The sequence below is a fragment of the Columba livia genome, chromosome 9 (assembly GCF_036013475.1).
Source record: "Columba livia isolate bColLiv1 breed racing homer chromosome 9, bColLiv1.pat.W.v2, whole genome shotgun sequence".
NCBI classification, from domain to species: domain Eukaryota; kingdom Metazoa; phylum Chordata; class Aves; order Columbiformes; family Columbidae; genus Columba; species Columba livia.
The window spans coordinates 10,711,364-10,731,455 of record NC_088610.1 but is presented as its reverse complement, the minus strand read 5'-3'; the positions used below and the strand labels follow the sequence as shown (position 1 = coordinate 10,731,455).

The 20,092-nt window shown below is 44.2% G+C and overlaps 2 long non-coding RNA genes across 2 annotated transcripts in view; one reads left to right on the top strand and one right to left on the bottom strand.

The window, feature by feature from the left end:
- LOC110361785 (uncharacterized) overlaps positions 1-20,092 on the bottom strand; it is a 236,223-nt gene that overhangs the window by 92,011 nt on the left and 124,120 nt on the right. The window contains exon 4 of the long non-coding RNA XR_002418583.2: positions 5,395-5,494. This is a non-coding gene — a long non-coding RNA (uncharacterized LOC110361785). The remainder of the gene's footprint in view (positions 1-5,394; positions 5,495-20,092) is intronic.
- LOC135580239 (uncharacterized) lies at positions 3,467-13,556 on the top strand. The gene is made up of 2 exons (XR_010474645.1): positions 3,467-3,817; positions 11,025-13,556. It is a non-coding gene; the product is annotated as an uncharacterized LOC135580239 (long non-coding RNA).

The following is a 20,092-nucleotide window of genomic DNA, read 5'->3' as shown; positions in this document are numbered from 1 at the left end:
ATCAGCATTTCTCCCCACCAAAAGGAAGCATTTTATTTTCCCTGGAAGGAGACAAAATGAGCAGCAGGGACTATTGTTGTGGCAAGAACACCTGGAGATGTGCTAGCTGCAGTGAGGGCTCGCTGGCAGGGATAGCAATGGCATAATTTGCAGCAACATCTGCAATCATCCCAGCAACCATCTCTGCTCATTAATTAGCAGAGGCAGTAGGTTTGCCAGACAGTCCTGTTGGCTTTTGCCTTATTACTGTACCCCTTAGCTAATGAGCCATCCTCTTTCCTTCCTGCTGAGTGAGGTATATCAGTCTGGCCACAGAAATCCAATGTGCATCAAAGGGGGTGACAGCGCTCCCCATCATTTTGTGTATATACCCTATGGGTCATATTTAACACAAACACATGATGCAACAGCAGTGGGCTGTAGGCCTATGGAGATAATAGTAGAGGTTCATCAGTGACGTCCCTGTCTCTCCCTGTGCATCTAATTTTACGCTGCAAGGCGTGCAACCATGTATGTATGATTTTAGCTCCCTGAAATTCTTTTGGGTTACATGTAGTTTATTCACAATTCTGCCTTGGTCCTCCAAGCTGACAAGCATGTCTTTTCATCTTGCCTCATTTTCTCTGCCTGAAGAAAAGAACCATGACACTGTCCTTCAGAAGTGATTTGGTTTCCACCAGTGAGACAATATCATAATCCAGCTCTGCTTAACCCCCATTTCCAGCTATGCAAGAAAGCAGCATGCGGATCAGTACACAGGGACCCCTGGGCATCTTTGTCTGGCCATCACATTCCATCTCTATTGAGCACCGTCCTGCTGGTGAATTACTGTGACGATGGAGAAAATAATACAAGACAGAGGAAGGCAGCAACATTTAGCAATTCTCTGGCAAGCTCAGATTTTTTTTCCAGGGTTGCTCTTATGATCAGATGTCAAGTCCTGGATGTGACTAAGGGACTGAAGGCTATTGCCTGGGGATCTCCAGATCTCAGTGCAAGACAGTTTCTACCAAGCCGCGGCTGCCCAGCCCTGTAGGTCGTGCAGGCAGGATCCCGTTTGCCTGTGCACAGTGCTGAGCCTCAGGCAGCCTTGCTCAAGTCATTTCATGCACAGTTTAATTCTTTCCGTAACGGGGAGGGGGGCTTATTCCAAGAAAACCTGATCCAAAATGATCAAGGTGGCTTAACGACACAAGGCAAACAGCAGTGCTACGGCCCTGCTAGACAATAGCAAAACACATTCGGATACGCAGCTCAGACCTTGCTGCATTACACATGTAATTAGGTTGTTTCCATGGTAATGATCTAATTATGGTCTTCTTGGCTTTGTGTAATCACATTTGCTGCATTTTGGCAGAGCTGTTTTCCTTATTTTTGAACTGCAACACTTGGCAAGATGTTCTTTCTAAAGCCGAGTAATAACTTTGCCTGATGGAAACCGACAAGTCTGTGAGTTTTTATTTAAAGCAGGGTTGAAGATACAAGACAAGACAAAACTATATATATATATAGTATATATAATATATATGCATATATAAAGAATGATTTTTATCCCTGTAATTTCTATTCTCCCTTCCTACTTTTTTTTTTTTCAAGTGCTTAAAATAATGAATTGTAGCAGTGGCTCTCATGTGGGAGGGGAAACTCCAGAGACCTTTCTTCTGTTCCCAGGGTTAGTGATGGGCTGACCTTAGGGCATGAGATTTTTTGCCATCTGGCGATAACGATACTGATTTCAGATGAGATGTATATGCAAAACGTATATTATTTCTACTAAGCTACTTCAGCTGCTGGTAAGCATGATACCTTAGAGACAGCTGGTGAAATCCTGGCCCTGTAGAAGGCCAAGGGCAAAACTCTTACTGATTTCCATAGTGCTGCAACTTCCCATGTGTCTGTTCAAACACCTTAGAAAAAATCAGATGGAAAAAGCTAAGTCTAACAGCCTTGACTGACGTGGATTCTCCACCCAGCTGCCCCAGAGCTGAGCGAGCAAGGTGGTGGTAGATTTTGGTGATACATGTGGTATCTGGCTGTGGGATTTGTTGTTCACAAGTGGGATCCTCTTTACTAAGGGCCCACCTCTCTCTACAGCTCCGCTTATTGATCCGTGTTACAAGGCAGTTTTGGGGAGGTGCAGAGTTCAAGGCTCTGCAAGAGCTGATGCTCATAGGAATTTATCATGGCCCATGCTCTGCTGTGCAAAAGCGCTTATTACAGCCTGTAATCTCTCCTAAAGCAACTCTCTCCTTGAAGTCAGCTGCAAGATCTGGCTGTTAGTTATCACTTATAGAGATTTTTAAAGCTATCTTGCAAAACAAAAGATATATTTCTAGCTTGAGCAATAAGGGATCTGGGGAAAGATAGGAGATGAAAGGTCAAGTAAGAGAAGCTTGTGAAATCACACTGGAGCAGAACTGTGGGCTGTAGTCAGCCAGGAGCTCGTATTGCAATTGACAGGGCTATTCATGGAAAGGATTTTGATCGGAGTTGCCATGACAATAGGAAACACCTAAAAAAGATCTATGAAATGCTATATCGGCATCAAACCAAGAAGTTAAGCCAAATCCTACACTCTAGTTATCCCTGTGAGTCAGTAGCTTTCATAGTAGTATTGCTAAAGGAAGGATTTGGTCCTCTGACTTCGAAGATTTGGGAAAATAGGTATGAAATGCAAATTATGATAGAAAATATTTGTGCCGTAGAGTTCACTGCAGAAGGATGTTGTAAACCTTGCAGATATTGTTTACCACTCTTCCTTAGTGTACTGAATATACACACAAGACAACCGAGTCCTTTGGTTTTGATGGCTGCTTTCTGAATGGATACAATACAGCACCCACTCTGAACACCCTCTAGGGTCTAGGGATTGAAATTTCCATCTCTAAGCCTTTACAGAGAAATTTCAAATCGAAAATGAGTGGCACTGAATTTCAAGGGCCCAGCAAAAATAGTTGACTCTTGAAAGCAGTGTTTTCTCAAAATATCAGGTGAGAAGGAAACCTGGTGTTGCCATTTTTTGAAGGAATAATGATGTGAGGTTTTGCTTTTTTTTTCTTCATTTGTTGCATCTCTGAGTACAGGATCCCTGGACCTTACAGCAATGAGCAGAGACTCTGTCCTCTGCTGTTACCCAAAGAAGGTAAGCTACGCTATTGAGCCACATGATTTTATGTTATGATTGGCAGAGAATAAAACTAACTGTGGTTAGCTATTGCCACTTAAATTTTAGCAGATTGACACCTCTCAAATGCCAAGATATACTTCAATAAGCCCACAAGAAATGCTTGTGAATGGACAAGTAACTGCGTAGCGGTCACAGTGAAAGTCAAACAACAGCAGTGGAGCGGGGTGGGATTTCAGGTCTGCTCTGTCACTGCTCCTAGTGAAGTGAATGATTTTTCTGAGGAGCTTTCAGCAGGTCACAGATAACTGACTTCCTCATCTTCCCTGCAGAGTAGGTAGGTATGAAACCTGTACCCTGCTGGAATGTCATTCTCCATTGATATACAGTCACCTCCTGGATGGGATGATATAGCAGCTGGCAAACAGGGCAATGTCTTAGTAGGACATTTTGTGCCTCAGGTGCCCCCCTCTTCCTCCTCCCCTGTTTTTTCAGCCAGCCAGAGAGAGGAAGAGGAGGGTGACAATCAGCCAGAGGTCCGTGGCCCAAAAACTGAAAAAGGAGAGCAAGCACTGGGGCTGGTGGGGACCAAGGTGCAGCAACGCTGCTTGCTGGAGCTTCCCAGAAACATCTCACTACGAGGCCCTCACTGGAAACCCTGCAGAAAAGCCTTCAGCTGAGGAGCAGCCACTGGTGAGTGCCTGGGGGTGAGGTGTGAGCTGCCTGAAGGGGATGGGTTGGGTCTTCTCTGAATTTTGCCCATGCAGCACAGCAGTGTTCTTATGGGATAGACAACAACCATGAGGGGTATCATGTCCTGCTTCTCTTTCTGTCTCCTCCTTATGTAAGAGCTCAGCAGGGACAGGCTTGCTTCCAGAAAGAATAATGTTTTGTTGCCAAGACCCCTGTTCACTGAAACTGCTGGTTTTTGCAGTTTGGCTCTGGTTGTGGTCTTGGAGGGCATGGAACAGGACATGTTACTGTGCAGGCTGCGTAGATGCCCTGGCTGTACAAAGCCTCACATGTGAACTGCAGTAATCACCATCTCCTGCCTTCAAGGTATTGCATACTTGTAGGACTAAAGTCAGAGCTGAGGAGCCTGTGCTCCTTTCCACAAGTCTGTGAATTTCATTAATGCCACCAAAGGGTTTATGTCTGCCTGCAGAAGAGACCAGAGCCCCCAATTTATTCTGCCCTTGTTTCCTTCTTTCGTAACCCAGATATTTGCATAATACAGAGCAGCAATGCCAAGCACCAGGTGCCTCCTTTCCTGCTGCTCGGGCTCCATATGCTGCCTCTCTGTGTCAACCCCAGGGAGCTCTGCAGTTGCAGGAGGACAGTTTTCAAATTGTATGTGTGTAAATTAGAGCCGACACTCAACAGCTTTAACTCATGGACTGAACCTGATTCTTGCTCACACCCTACTCATCAGATAACGTTAACACCAGGATCAATACAGCCAGATAATTACAACTAGTAGAAAAGCTAAGTGTATGTTTCCAGTTTTTTTCATCAAAACAGAGTCCTAGTCATATGTTCCTGCCAAGGCTTATACAATCCTCCTTTATTACACTGGGAGTTCACACAAGCCTAATACTGTATAAGACTTTTAAAATGAATACTCTCAACCACAAATTCCCCCTCATCCAGATCTAGGTCATCTATCTTGGTATGAATCCCTAATTTTGCATGTGTAGGGGGGAAACTGTCCCTCTCTTTCCCTTTTTTTTGATCTACTCCCAAATCCACTGAGGTCAACAGCCACAACAAGAACAATTGAGAAAATCAAAGACAGGTCTGTAAAACTTCAGAGATTTTACCTTTGGGTTTTACTAGCTAAAGCCTGTTGATATAATTTCCCACTTTCTCCTGGTCACCCCAGATCTTGTTTCGCAAACTTATGTTGCCCTTTTGTTCTTTACATATTTGCTTTGCTAATAGTCAAGAGAAGCTTGTCCTTCACAGACATTGCCTTAGGAAATGATACTGGCAAGCAGAAAGCCATTTTACACCTCCCTAGAAAGCATAAGTCAGTTTAGAGACATCCTGATTTTCTGTGTCACATGGAACACCGAGGAGGACACTGCTTCTGACCACAAAACATTGACTCCCAAGCCAAAAGGATAAGGGACCACTCAAAGCATGGTGTCGAGTGAAACATAAGCATTTTTCCCATTTTCACTTTAAATTATACAGAATCAACAAGGTCCACAAGGTCAGTGTACCTTGATCAGGACCTAAGCAACAGCTCAGTGATAGATAAATCTCACCTCTAAACCAGAACAACACAAGCAGGTGAACCCTTTTCTTCTGAAGCCTAATATTCAACTCTGACTTCTAGGACATCTGGAGTTAAACAGCAGCATAATCCTGTAGTGGCAAGGAAACAAAATGACCGTGATCATTAATTGTACTGCTATAAATTCTCTGGTATAACAAAATTTCATCTGTGCACACAGTTGTGAAGAAGCCATCACGAACATGGGCTGTAGCCCATACACACACACAGCATATGTACACACAGAGAGATCAATAGCTTGCATATGGTGCACGTGGCATAATTCATGACTTTTCTTGAAGGCTGTCACAAATCTGAGATCTATTGGGTGAGAAGAGTACTGGGGTAGTCTTTTAATTAGTCCACAGCTCAGCTGTGTTGTAAAATTCATTCTCTGATATTGTATCCAAAATTTATAACCTTTTAAATCAAAGGAACATCTTAGACTGAGCTTTTGCTAATCGGAGGTGTTAATGATAAAAGCACAAGCCTGAAAAAGGGACGCGTTAGACAATTATTCACAATATTCAGAACTGTTTCTCAGGCCAATGTGCTAGCCGATAAAAATTAATCTGGAAAATATACGGGGCTCCCAGCTGTCTCACTCATATCTGTATATAATCTGCTTGGTGCTGCTGAAGGTGGTGTGATGGAGAAGGTGCAATTTGCCCATCTGTGGTGCAATGAGAAGGGTACGGATGCTATAGGACCTTCAGCTCAAGCATATCCATACTGGAGAGGAACACGTCTTGGTGAACACACTCAGGGCTTGGCAGCCTTAGTGAGTCCTAGACCCAGACACTAGGAGGACAGGTATGGTCCTGGCTTGAGAGGATTTGGGGTGGTATAGTAGATGACTGTGGCTCTCGGCCTCATGGACATTTTGCTTCAATAAGACACACATGACCATCTCTTGGCTTCTTGGCAGCAGTTGCGAGGTGCAAGCTACCTTTTGCTAGGACAGAGAGGAAAAAGGCATTATCTCCAACAGTGTTTTGAAGAGATACTAGAGTGTTTTCTGTAGAAACCACTGTTCTCTGCAAAAGTTGATATTGTGCAGTTGTTCCTTACCGCAGGGCAGTTATAGTGTACTGCTTTTTCATACATCGAAATATTAATACTACTGAAGTTCATGGCAAAAGCACAGCTTGACAATCCCATGTCACTGTCAGGAGCACGGGCCATCACGGGGGTGGTGTAGCAAGTGTCACTGCTACCTGAAAAGTCATTTATGCAAAAAGAGGGCCAGTGTGATATTGACTGGCAGGCAGTTGTTAGAAAACATTTATAAGAATTTAACCTTCCTTCATGCCTCAAATCAATTTGTTTTCAGTTATTTTGAAAAGTTTATTTTCAGTTTTGTCCAATTACAGGCTCTCTTGCAACAAGCTTTCCTTTCAAACCATGCGGGTCTTTCATATTGAAATTTTTCATTTTTAAAATGTCTAAAGGCACATTCCAATCATTGAAAACCCTTTTCCTTCAAAAATATTGAAAAATATTGCTGAAAACAGCCACCAAATGTTTCGATGTCTGTTATTCAATGATTACTATGCACAACTGTTGATACCACTACAGCAAACTAAAACAGAAAATCCTTTGCTCTTTAGGGTAGGGTCCGGGATAAATGTTCAAAAAGAAGGGCATGAACATAAGAGATGGACTTTTGACACCAAATATACTCTTTTTTGTACTTATTACATCTGTATCCATACTCTAAATAGTAGATTAGTGTTTCCCAAATTAGATAGGCCCCAAGTAGTTTACGGGGATTATGTGGCCAGTATGCTTGCTTTGTCCATTTGCATTTTAATTAGCCCCAGATGGAAAGGCTACTTCCCACCATGTTGATGGATCTGAGGCAACTGCACTTCAGATTGTGGCCATCCTAGGCAAATATAGCTTTTTTTGCAAGAAGCAGTAGAACTCATATCTTACATTTGGTGGGTTTTTTGTGTGTGTTTGTTTTGTTTTGTTTTTAATGATTAAAAGACCTTTCAGTATTACCAAAGAGAAGGAAAACAATGATGTTTGGTAGATACCTATCCATACTTCCAGTAACCCTTTCTAATTTTCAGAAAACAGATGTAAGAAAAACACATATAGTGCTTCGATATTCCAAGGTACAGGCTAAAAAGGTCACTTTGATCCTGCTCCTGCAGGTCTAAATGTCTGGGAAATTCCACATGCCTCCAGCGCAATTCCATCCTGGAGGATGGGAATGGTTGCAGGCTCCCAAGATCACAGCCCATCCTGAGAGCCCAATCTGGATCCCTGACACCCCCCTGACCAGGAAGGATTTTGCATCCCTGGGCAGGGAGCAGCAGAGGTGTGCGATTTGGACACTGCTGGCCATGGGTAAAAGCCTGGCAGCAGCGGAGGGGCTGGGGGAAGCCCATTAGTTAAGAACTAAGGCACCTGATGCTGTTATGGCTAATGCCTTCAGGACAGGGCTGCAATCAATTTCATAATAAATCAGCCCCATTTTATAATATGAACCAATTTATCTGCCAGGCTGACTTGCCAAACATTATTAGAGGCTGAGGTCAAACTGAAATAGACATATCATGTTTTCAGTTTCTACTCCTAACTTCACACCTCAGAGGCACATTCTGCAGTCACTGGTTTGCAGCTCCTTACCCTCCCTGGAGACTTCTCCTTCAGGAAACTTTCATTTATAGACAGTGCAGACACAGCAGGAATTATATATTTAATGCCAGCCACTAACACGACAGCTTTAAGTCTGAAACTAGCACCTGTCTTCTGTCACCACTGTACAGTATTTATATATACTGAATAAAAAGATTATTTTAAAGGTTTGATTTGCAGCAGAACCAAGGAAATGTTGGTTTACTACAATGAAGCCTATGTTATGATTTTATCTGTGGTCATTTAGGCTACAGCTCTGGTGGAGACACCCAACTTAACGAATTAGCTATGGTAAATAAGATAAGAGGGAGATCTGAGATTCTTATTTACAGAAGGAATCACGCAGAGATTACCATAAAAATGATTCATACATAACAAACACAGATAGCATTACTTTAAAGTTACACAGAAGAAACAAAGGAATCTCTGCCTTGAATGGTCATTGTACAGCACAGGCTTGTGAAAAATTCATGTATACGTGAGCAAGGAGCTGCTGGCAGCTGGGAACCTTGAACTGCGCCAGAAGAAAACACACCGATATTTAACTATTCGTCTGACTTTACAGAGCGGCACAGGCAGCCATTACCATTCCCAGACGAGCAAAGAATATTGATTACCCATTCAGAAGAGTTAAGGTGTTGCTGAAGGCAAGATTAATAATAATTGCATCAGCAGTTAGAATCCTGGGTGGGTATGGACATGAGCCTGCAAGTAAACAGAAGGTGAGAGATGTCTTTTAGGGGAGGAGCACTGGAAGATGGAATAAATGGGCTTAGTCTAAAGAAAAGTTTTGGGACAGAATAACATAATCAAAACTGTAGGACAAAAAGGCACGGAATTAACTTGCAGCAAGGGAGATACAAATCAGATACAAGTCAGGCATGAGGAATAAATTCTCTGACAACACAATGACTACCATGGCAGCAACAAAAATGCTGCCAGCACTCACTCCGAATGAAATGGCATCCCTGGCAGCAGCAACACTTGCTCAGCTTTTTCCATACTCATTTCCTTGTAACTCCATACTTGCACCACTATTTCCATTAAACTAATGGAAATAAATTCCAGATTGTAGCAGGAGTCTAAGGAAGGGCTTTACAATTTATGATTATGCCAACCAAGCAGTCAGAACAATTTTTTATCAAAAAAACTGTAACACAAGGGCCAGTAATTCTTAAAGAAAAGACAGAGCATGACAAATGCAAATCTGGGTGAAGCACAGCTGAACAAGAAGGCCACTCAGTAGAAATTTCAATAACACGGGTAGTTACTGGAGACGCCAAGGCAGGGGACTGGTTCGACTCTTCCTCACAAAGGGAGTTCCCTCTGGTGCCTTTAGTTGAATTCTTTTTGGTTTTGCACTTACAGCACTTACCAAGTGGAAGATAACACAGTGTATTAACAAGCTCAAACTCTTATTATTCCTCGTAACTCACTTGAAACAAATATCTCTTAATATTCTTCCCTAATGCTATTCTTAAAAATGTATTCCAGGCAGAAAACAAATGGTCAAATCTGCAATAAAAAAAGATTACTTATGCGGGGCTTTTAAAAAATTATGCACAAAAAGGCATAAAAGGAAGGATGTACGCTCTTAACCTTTCCATTCCAAAGAAGCTGAACATTTTATATCCTAGATTTTATTTAGCTGATGTACATCTTCAGATGCAAATACGATTTGATACAAAGCCTGCTTTGCTCAGTGGAAGGATTTCCACTGGCATTTATCAGTGCCAAGTCCATACTACTAATGGAATTTCTTAGATAGTAATAATAAACAACATTATGAATGGTGTCGCTTTTGTTATAAATCCAGGGATACTAATATTACATTTGGCACTATCTTGGTATTCCTGAAACTCTGGTTCAGAGGACTGTCCATACCTAGTAATGGAGCAAACTGCAATGAGAAAAAAGCAGTAGGAAAGTGGGCAAAAAGGTATATTACCCACATGTTGAATGGGAGTGCAATGAAAGAAATAGGTTCCACAAAGCAACCACAAAATAATTCATGGTGACCTCACAGATCGTAAGTGGTTTGTGCCAACGACTTGGGTATCAACAGCTAAGAATATGTAATATTATTATTCAGAAATTTGATCCATGTGATTTTTGCATAAAGTTAAAATTGAAGCAAAATATTTCAGGCTGTCATTAAGGTTTTGTTTGGTGTTGTGTTTTTTTGTTTTGTTTTTTTTGGGGGGTCAGCCCTGCTGACCCTTCAGCTGTGTTTACCCCATCTCAGCCTGGCAGGGGTGTAGGGGTTGGGGCACCCATCACACAGCTGGACCGACACAGTGACCTGCTGTCCCACTGACTTCCACATGATCCATGTTTGGAAAGTCGCTCCTTATGAATAAGCGCACCAGGAAACTCTACAATAACAGTAAAATACTTGCTATGAAGCGAGTGGTAATTTCTTTCCCGATATAAACCTTTCTGTAGAAAATGATCCCACAGCCACTTACATGAAACTGTCAGTGAGCACATCCCTTAAAAGCTTCTAATTCTGTTTTTAATTTATAACATTTGACAAGGAAGAAAATTGAATATCTCTGGTGCCGATTCCAGCGCAGCTCAGCCGATTTGCTCTGGCTGAGTGCTGGGCCAAGTGCCCAACGGACCAAGCCATATATTCTGTTTTTTCATTAACAGATATTGTCACTCCACCACCTCTGCACGTGTTTTATCCAGCTACTGAGCTCTGGAAACCATTAGATGTCTTTGTCCATTAGACATTAAGGTGTACATGCATTTTCCCCAAATGTTGTCATTTATCCCATAATGTTTTAGACACTTTGGGCTGGACAGTGGCTACAGTTCTCTGGCCATGGTGGCGGGAAGGACACGATCCCAACAGGGACCACATTCCACTCTCACCCATGGCAGCTCACAGCCCGCGACCTCTTGTGGATATTAGGTGCTTTGGGGACATTTCTAAAAAGATAACTATGACAAAAATCTTTCTTTCAGGTGGCTTCAATTTACTGCATCTGTAGCTACAGCTTCACTGGAAATTGGTGGCTGAAATCAATAAATCTCAGAACCTAGAATCACCTCTAATTTTAAGGAGAAAAAGCCCCAAAATTGTGCTACTTCAGAGGTGAGCCTGTGAGCAGCTGCTGACAAATCATTAATTTTGCAGAAGAAAATATCCGCATGTTTTTGAGAGCACGGGCCCTGCTTTTGCTTGGCACGGGGTCAAACAAACAGCACCTCCTTGGGGACCCAGATCTTCTCTGTTATATTATCACTGCTGCATCAGACACTTCAATGTCACAGCATCAGCTCCTTACAGAGGGGAAGGAGCTTCCCTTGATTAGTGTGACTTTCTGCTCAGGAGTTATTTAAGGAAGCAGTTTCTGAGTGTTGTCTTTTGCGGTATGTGCTGGGACAGCCGAAGGTTTCTGTCCCAGGTGGTACAGACGCAAATGGGGTGTGGGACAGTGAATCTCGGCTGTGTCTCCTGAGCTTGGTCCAGAAGCAAACACCCAGCATTCATTTCAGTGCTGTCAAAAGACGGCAGAAGACAAACAAGGACATCCTCCTGCTCTAGGCAGCCTGGGAAGGTAAAGGACACCACCCTGGCCTGCTTGCTAAGGAAAGGACACGTGAAAGCTCCTCTCCTGCAGGCATACCCACCAGCCGTGGTGTGCTGAACACCAGAACCTGTGTGCCAATGGAGGGTTGTTGGAGCTGAAAGCTTCAAACAATTTAGTAGAACAGTCTTTTGGTGCCTCCCTTAGCACCCCTTCATTCGGTGTCAGGAGAGACTCTGGCTGGGCTGGTTTTATTTATAAACCCGCAGTGAGGATTGTGTGTGTTGCAATCAACTCCCTGTGCTAAATGTGGCTTTGGCAGATCCTCTCAAGCTTCACTAAATCCCCCTCATTTAGGGAAGGAGAGCGTCTTGGACTGTCTGCCACCCCATTTGCTCTGGCCAACCTCGGTACATGGTGGTGCCCGCTGTCCCCAAAGGCTTTTGGCAGGGCTGTATCATGGGCAGCAACGCTGTGAGGAAGGGAGGAGAAAGCTAGAAACAATATTACCATGGGAAGAGCAGCTCAAGAAATAGGAAGTCAATCCCTGGTAAAACCACTTGACCTTTATTACCTTTTATTTATGGCCCAGGGGTGCCAGCCTGGTCTTTGCTTACAGCTTTGGGTATCTCCTTTGGCTGATGTGACCAGGGCAGCACTTGCTGGGCTGCCTGGTCTGGACATGGCATCCAGAAGACGGTGGTCTTCAAAAAGCAGGCAGAGGTGTTGGGAAATACAGAGGGAAAACCTGAGAGGAGCAACAAGGCTGGACTTAGAGACCTGGAAAACCTGTGAGGTCCCGAAGACAGCAGTGAAACCATCGTTCCCATGGTACATATTTGACCCTCTGCCAGGGGAAAACTTCTGAGGTTAAACTAACAAATGGAGGCATTTTTCTGCCACAAAGAAGCTCTTTTTTGGGTCTGGGCAACCTAATCCACTTGCAGCACTGACGGCAGCTCATGGAAATGTTTGGCGGATGGAAGGGGAGGGAGGCAGAGGAGAGTGCCAGGGATGGAACAGAGTGGAGGTGCCCCACCTGGAGAATCATATTTCCACCTCAATTTAGGCTCCTTTCAATAGAGGCACAAGGGCCTACCAATGCAGATGCACCTTGTTGGATGCTCACAGGGAATTTTAAGAAGCCTTATGGGGATTTCTCGAGAGTGTCAACACCCAGTATACAAAAAATTGCATCTTCTCCCCACAAGCCTCTCTGAAGACCTGATGCTGTCTCCCTGTGACTGAGTTCCCTCTGCAGGTCATGGTCAAATGTCTTATCTCCCAGATGTGCTATAAGAATAAATACATTTAAAAATTGCAAGATACTCAGGAACACAGTCATTTATGTCAGATACATCCTACAAACAGGAGGGAAAGAAGTCTCTAAAGCAAAACTCAGTGTATTTGCAGATTCACATGAGCTCAGTAACCGATTGCCTCACAGCAGATGCCCAGCACACTCATTTCTGCAAAAGCAGGGAACACCAGCATCTCTGTGCTGACAGCTCTTCATTTGTAGTGAAGGGGTTCAACATTTGGGGCTTCCCAGCAGATTTGGGAGTGAGTTGACACTGATGCCCCAGGTTCTGCAGGTTATTCTCATAGCAGCACAGTGCTCTGCTGCCCAAGATCACCAGCATGGGGTGCTACCAGTGCCTCCGATGCCAACTGCTGCTGGATAACCATCTCCGTTAGCCAACAGAGACAAGCCAAGGCTGCCTCTGGGCACTGGGAAGCCATGAGAGGCTTTGAGAGACATCTACGTGCTCTTGGTAACAAATCTAATTCAAAGTCTATGCAGCAGCACACCTATATGAGACATGTCATAGTTAGCAGAATTACTTCATTATTTCCTGAGTATCCAGCAGAGCTAAAATCAAGAAGAATTTTCCCATCTTTGTAATTTTCCCTGCCTATATGTGAATTAGCAATGGAAATACATTAATTCTTTCATCAGCAAAAAGGAGGAACCTGTCATCCTCAATATTTGTTGGCTTCCAACCACACCCTGCCATTCCTATTCCTTTTTACTGCTCTCTCTTGAAAATATCGCATGTTAACAGCTTTTTAACATAGGCAAGAAAACATGGAACTTCCCACAGACTGTGTGGCTTTCAGAATAAACTCTCATCCTCCTCTGTCCTGAAATGAAGCCTGGGATGAAGGACAATGCTGAGATGCCCACCTGGGAATGGTGGGGTAGAGCCACGCTGCTCAGGGACAAGCACACCAAACCGATGGGCTACCAACTGTTCCACTGGGAAATGATTGATTAGCTTTGCCTTTGCCATCTGTAAATTAGCTAAGGGAATGGGTTTGCAGATTCATAGAGCTGCCTGAGGGCAGAAAAGCAGCTGAAGATGTTGGTACCCTCAGGTCAGTGCCAACAACACATGGCATCACTTGAAGCTTCTGGCAACCCAGCCATTGGAAGGACCAGCTCATGGGTCATGTATTCTCCAGCAGGAGCCACTTGCTGCCCATGCCCTGCTTCCTTCATGCCAAGAAAGGGAAAGAAGAGATCCTGCACCAGTGCTTGAGTGAGTTTAAAATTAAAATTACTGAATTCATAAATGCCTGCATGTTTACATTGCTATTACCAGAGGGGAGGAAGGACTGCAGGATCACCTTTGGGTTGAAATCCAGCCCTCAGCTGCACCCAGGCCTTAATATCCACCAAAATGCACAGGCAAGCAAAGGGCAGGGTCTGGTGCCAGAACTGGATATAATTTCATGTGTTATGTCCACTTGATTGCCTACTTAGAAATTATGAAAGTGTACTGTACTTTAAAACTGCAGTCATAAGACAGCAGTTTCTGTCTGAATGATAATGAAACACACTACAAGGTTATGCTGGGACTTCGCTGGCGCTATAAGAGATCAGTTCAAAGATAGAGAAGAAAAAATATATTGCACTAATAAGTGTTCCTCATTTATAAGTTCCCCTCAAGGAGTAATTAAATGCGACTTCTATTTTTTTCCCTTTAGATGGCTGATTTGTGGGATACCTGTCATGTTTTTGTCTGAGGCTTGAAAAAGAGGACTTGAAGATCTGAGATATTTGAAGTAACAGCACAACCCAGGGAGAATTCCCACCTGGCCTGGCAGGAATTGTGCTGCCAGGTCCAGGTCCCAGGGGTGAGCTTAAATATGCCACAGGGAAACAGTGCAGGGGTCTGACCCTGCTGCCTCGTCCCCCCAGAGCACAGCTCAAGGTCTTCTTCAGCTCGTGTTTTGGCACCTCCCTGGGAAGCGCTGCCAGAAATGGGAGGCAGAACCTTTCGAGGTCTTGGGAATTTTCCGAATTGCTGGGAGGCAGCACGCTGTGCTCTTGCATGGCTGTGCGGATGAACTCAGTTGTGTACCCAGGGGATGCACCCAGGAATGGACCTAGGGGTGCACTGGAGGTGCACCCAGGGGATGTATCCACCAGATGTCCTGCCTCTTTTTTTCACAGAATCATAGAGTCATTCCAGTTGGAAGAGACTCTCATGATCATTAAGTCCAACCATTAACCTAACACCGGCATTAAACCATGTCCCTAAGTCTATGCACCTTTTAAAGACCTCCAGGGATGGTGACTCAACCACTTCCCTGTTCTACTGCTTCACAACCCTCTCCATGAAGACTTTTTCCTAATGTCCAATCTGAACTTTCCTTGTTGCAATTTGGGGCCATTTCCTCTTGTCCTATCACTTGTTACTTGGGAGAAGAGACCAACACCCTCCATTCTACAACCTCGTTGGTTGAACAGATGCTTTTTAATCTAACAACATGAAGCCTGACATAAACATTAAGTATCACTACGGGTGATTTTTCGAATGTGATAAATTACAAAACAACTGCATGAAACACATTATAATCACAGCTTTGTGGCTCAGCAAACTACATCCAGCCTCTCTAACTCCCCAACAGCCATTCTCCATCAATGAAAACTGTATGTGCTAGCAAGGGAAAACTCATCATCAGCAATATGTGATTGTCACCACCTGCTCTACCCAGATCAGGAAGTGAGTGCTGCTGCAGACATCTGCACTTGAAGTTAGGTAAGAACTGGGAGAAGAGCTCAGGACTGAGGGACTGATCCTGTGGGTCTCCTATGCAGACAGGACTTGACCTCCTGGCTGCTGGCACTGTTAGGCAGGAGATGGAGGGATCAGATGGGGCTCCTGAGCCTTTTATGCCACTGAGGCCAAGGGAATTAGTGTGGGAGCTGGGAGGGAAAAGCTTGATTCTGGCTTTCACAGACATAAACCGACACAATTAAGGTCAGGGGCTTATTTTTTTTTGTTTGTTTGTTTGTTTGTTTTTTGTTTTTTGTTTTTTGTTTTTTTTTCCTATTTGTTTATTTATTTGTTTTCTTAACAGCTTGGCTTTGGAGACTGGATGGCTGCATTTAAGCCCCATAAGCTGCTGATTTTGCAATCTTCTCTCTCTAGTGCAAGTGTTTCGTTTATGTTTCCAGGCACGTGTTGTTTAAATTTTTGTTTATCTCCTGCATCAATCAGAGAAATAGTCTCAAGAAACAAGGCCAGGCCAATGAGAAACATGCAGGTTTTGTTTGGATCGAGATACAGCATTCCTGAAAGTTGGCTGCACCTCAAAAAGACTCTGCGAATGATGGTATTTACTGCTCTCCACCTTACAAACAGAGCTGAAATCCAGGCTTCTCCCACAGGTCTGGGGAGAGTAGAGGTGATTAACCCCTGCCTTCCCTCACTTTACTAGCTCTCTAGATGGTAAAAAAACTCATTTTCTGAGCCAGCGTAAAAATGAACTTGGGTGACCAACCAGCCTTTTACACTCGTGCTGCGGGCTGGTGCTTGGTACCCTGCTAACAGGTCAGGAGCATCCATGGATGACACCAGGTCTTTGCTGTGAAGAGATCTGTGCACATCTGTTTTTTCACCCTCTCCCTCTCTACCATGTGAAAAAACCCCAGTCTGCTCAATCTCATTTCCAGGTGCCCTGCACAAGCAATGGGATCATACTGCCTGAGTCTTAGCTCAGCTCCAGCATCCAAATTCTGAACTGATGCTCAACATCAGGATGGAGGGGCTGACAAGTCTGGGCTTTGTACCCTCAGCTGTGCTGGGCTGCTGCCGAAGAGCACAGAGTTAATTTTCCATGTGTGCCATTCTGACTGGCAGGGCTGGTAACAGACCTCTGCACTTGCAGCCTTTGTACAATCTCTCCCTGCTGCTGAGGTGGGGTTTGATCTGCAGGCAGCGAGGGGGAGGCAGGAGCAGGACCACGGCGCTGGTGCTCAGCAAGTGGGAGAGGAACCAAGCTGTATTTTCTCATTGGACTTAAGGATTTTGTCTCCTTGAATTAAAACAAGAGGTCTTCCAAAAAATCAAGATGGAGAGGGGGAAAAAAGTGCTGTTCTACAATTGCTGGAGGGGTGACAGGAATGGGTTTCCTAATGTGAATATGACAGCTCAAGGATTTACAGCTGAAAGCTTAGGGACACGTGCAAATTGGTGTTTGAGATGAATGTGAAAGAACATAAATACCAGTTAAAATGCACTCTAAGAAAAAAACCCATGCATACTCAAATCATTACAATTCAAACAAAGCAATCGTCAATTCCCAGGCAATTTACATTTAAATGCATAATATAATTCTCATGCTAAATTGTCTGTTTCCAGTGTAGTCTCTACTCAGAATGTCTGGGGGAGGAGGGGAAGGAGGAGGCTGTAGTTCAGCTCCTGGATACCCACTGGTCTGGAGAGCTGTGCTGCACGGTCAGGCTGGGTGACCTATATTTTGGAGTTCCCTCAATCAAACCGAGACAGTCATGCTTTCAGCAGAGAAACCCAGAAACATTTTCACCTCCACAGCCCAAAGGAGATTGGTCAGATCTGGAAAACGAGTGTCAAGATCTAAATGCCCATGGGTGGGGTATAATAACATGGCATTTTTAGACACAGGCAGGTCCCTCATCAGATAGAAAGGACTTTTCATATTCCATGCTCAAAACCAACCCCTCTCCCAGAACTCTGCTTATTGCAACACATTTCTGCTAACAAGATAAGACTTGCTGTAACATCAGCCCTCCCTACACGTCATCCACTGCCTGCTTCCCATCTGTTAGTCTCGATATTTCCTTAATCTCCTTCTCTCACACAGCTCCGTGAATAGTTCCCCTCTGTAGCACAGGGAGTGAAATTGGAGAACGCAACATTGCTCTCTGGGAAAGGCATATATTGGTTTGAAACCAGAAGCTTAAAGGCCAGGCAGGATGGCTGTTCCCTGAGGCAGCACAGAGAAATGCAGTGAGAAAATGGAGGGAGAGTTGAATTTGAAGTGTCTATTCTTTAATTATAGATGTTCTTCCTCCAAACAGCTTTTCTTAACAGCTGGTCATCAATTACATGGATTTACTGAGGTTTTCAGACAGGAGATCAATAAATGGGATTTTTTTTTCTTGGCCAGGAGAAGCCATTACATAATGGCTGTGTTTCTTCCCTCTGCTTGCTGAGCTATCAAAAACTGGCAACCGTTCAAGACAGCGAGACTATTCTTAGATGAGGGGCACAGCATCAATCTCAACAGCCGCAGGATCATCTCTAATACCCCAACCCTGGGAGGGCAGCCAGAGAGGGATGGTGGGGTACAGGGCACCTCAGCCCCCCTGGGAAGGGCACGGAGCTGGATGCAGCTTCGGGAGGCTGTATGTTAATGAAACAACAGCCTCAGTGCAGTGGTATGGCAGAGTGGCATTTAAAAATGTGCCAGATCTAAATAAAAACAAACCAGACAGTGACAGGGAAAGATGAGCAGAGCAGCTTTCCAGAGCTACCTCGTGCTCCACTTAGGAAACCTCACAGTGCAAGAGGGAATAAATGCCTGTAGTGTAACAACATGAGAACTGTACACCTTTGTTGTCTGATTTGAATGGATTATTTTCAGTGAAATCAAAGCTATCTGCACAAAAAAGGAAGAGCCACATTTTCGCATAGTGCAACCTTTGCCGTGTGTTCCATATAAATCAGGCTGCTGCTGCTGTATGTTTTAAATGGAGAATCACATCTGCATCTTTGCAGATGACCTGTCTCACACAGACATGACACATAAGTGCTTCTAGAGACATTTTGGTGACCCACTATCATGCCATAAGCCATCTGGCTACCGCTATAGCAGCTCAGCTTAGAAAAAAGCCACTCCCTTCATGCTCTGCGGATTACCGAAAAAATAAAATTCTGCAGATGGGTTGTGCTGCCACAACCCTGAGCCACCACGTTCCAGCCTGGAGCCACAGCGGTGTGTTCCTGTCGCAGCCAGTGCCACGGGGGATAACGGATTTGTCATCTCCTTGTGACACAGAGCTGCCATACGGGACGATGTGCTCTCACCCACGCACGTCTATCAGCCCGTCATTGGGTGAGAGCAGGATAAGGCTCACTAGGTTATGTTCGGTAGAAACACGAACCTAAGAAAAAGCCAGTTTCCCCAGACAGGTGCTGAGCTGGGGAAATGCACCTATTCCACTTTGGCCAGTCGTCAGCAGCATCGAGCAAGAGAGGGCAGGACCAGGGGGCTGAGAACCCAGCCTAAAACCACTCCTGTGCCCATTACGAGTGAGATCCCAGGCAGGGTGATCCTCAAAGACATCCAGAAAAGCAATGCAAAAAAAACAGGGGAAAAAAAAGAGAGATTGTCATGGCCTGAACACTACAGGAGACAGAGTTCAAGCTGCCAGGAAGGCCGAGTGCTCCAGAGAGAAATGAAAAGACGAATTTCAAAGCACAGCAATAAAAGCACATTACAGCACCTGAGCTGAAACGTGCTCTCAGTTCACCTTCCAGTGTAAGATCCAGAGCAATGCTTGGACAATGTCCACACGTATAAAGGTTTGATTTCAGAAATGTGGACTTTTAAGGCTCTTTCCCAGTACAAGAAGCTAGGGCACAAAGGCATTTGTGGTGTTGTCTTTCCCCAGGCCCCAGGGGTCTTGCTGTGATAGTCCCAGGTATTACATAGTCAGCAATTTTCTTTTCTGACCGATGAACAAAGCTAGTATACTTCAGCTGTCTTGTATCTGACAGCTATTCTGCCTGCCTGTGCAGCTGATTTTCCTTAAAATAACTATGGTATCCTACTGCTGGGTAGTCAGTGAATCTTGTTTGCAAGCAAGATAACTAACAACACAACCCTTTGAAAAAAAAATAGTCAAATGTTAGAAATAGCCCCTCAAGCAAATGCTTCACAAAGCAAGTGTGCACTGCAAGAATGTCAGTGGCCTCTGATAACATTTCCAAGATTAATTCATACTGAATAAACTGCACAATAAACCAGGTTGATAGTAATGTTTTTCTCCAGGCCACAGTAATAATGCTTATTGCCATTATCGTAGCTAGTACGTACGCAGAAGGGAAGACACAACGGTGTTGGTTTGAATAGGCGAATTACACCTTGTAGGTGAGATTAAAGGAAAAGAGAGAAACATTTAGAGAAGGGGGAACACATAAACCTGAAGTGGTCCTGAGATCACGC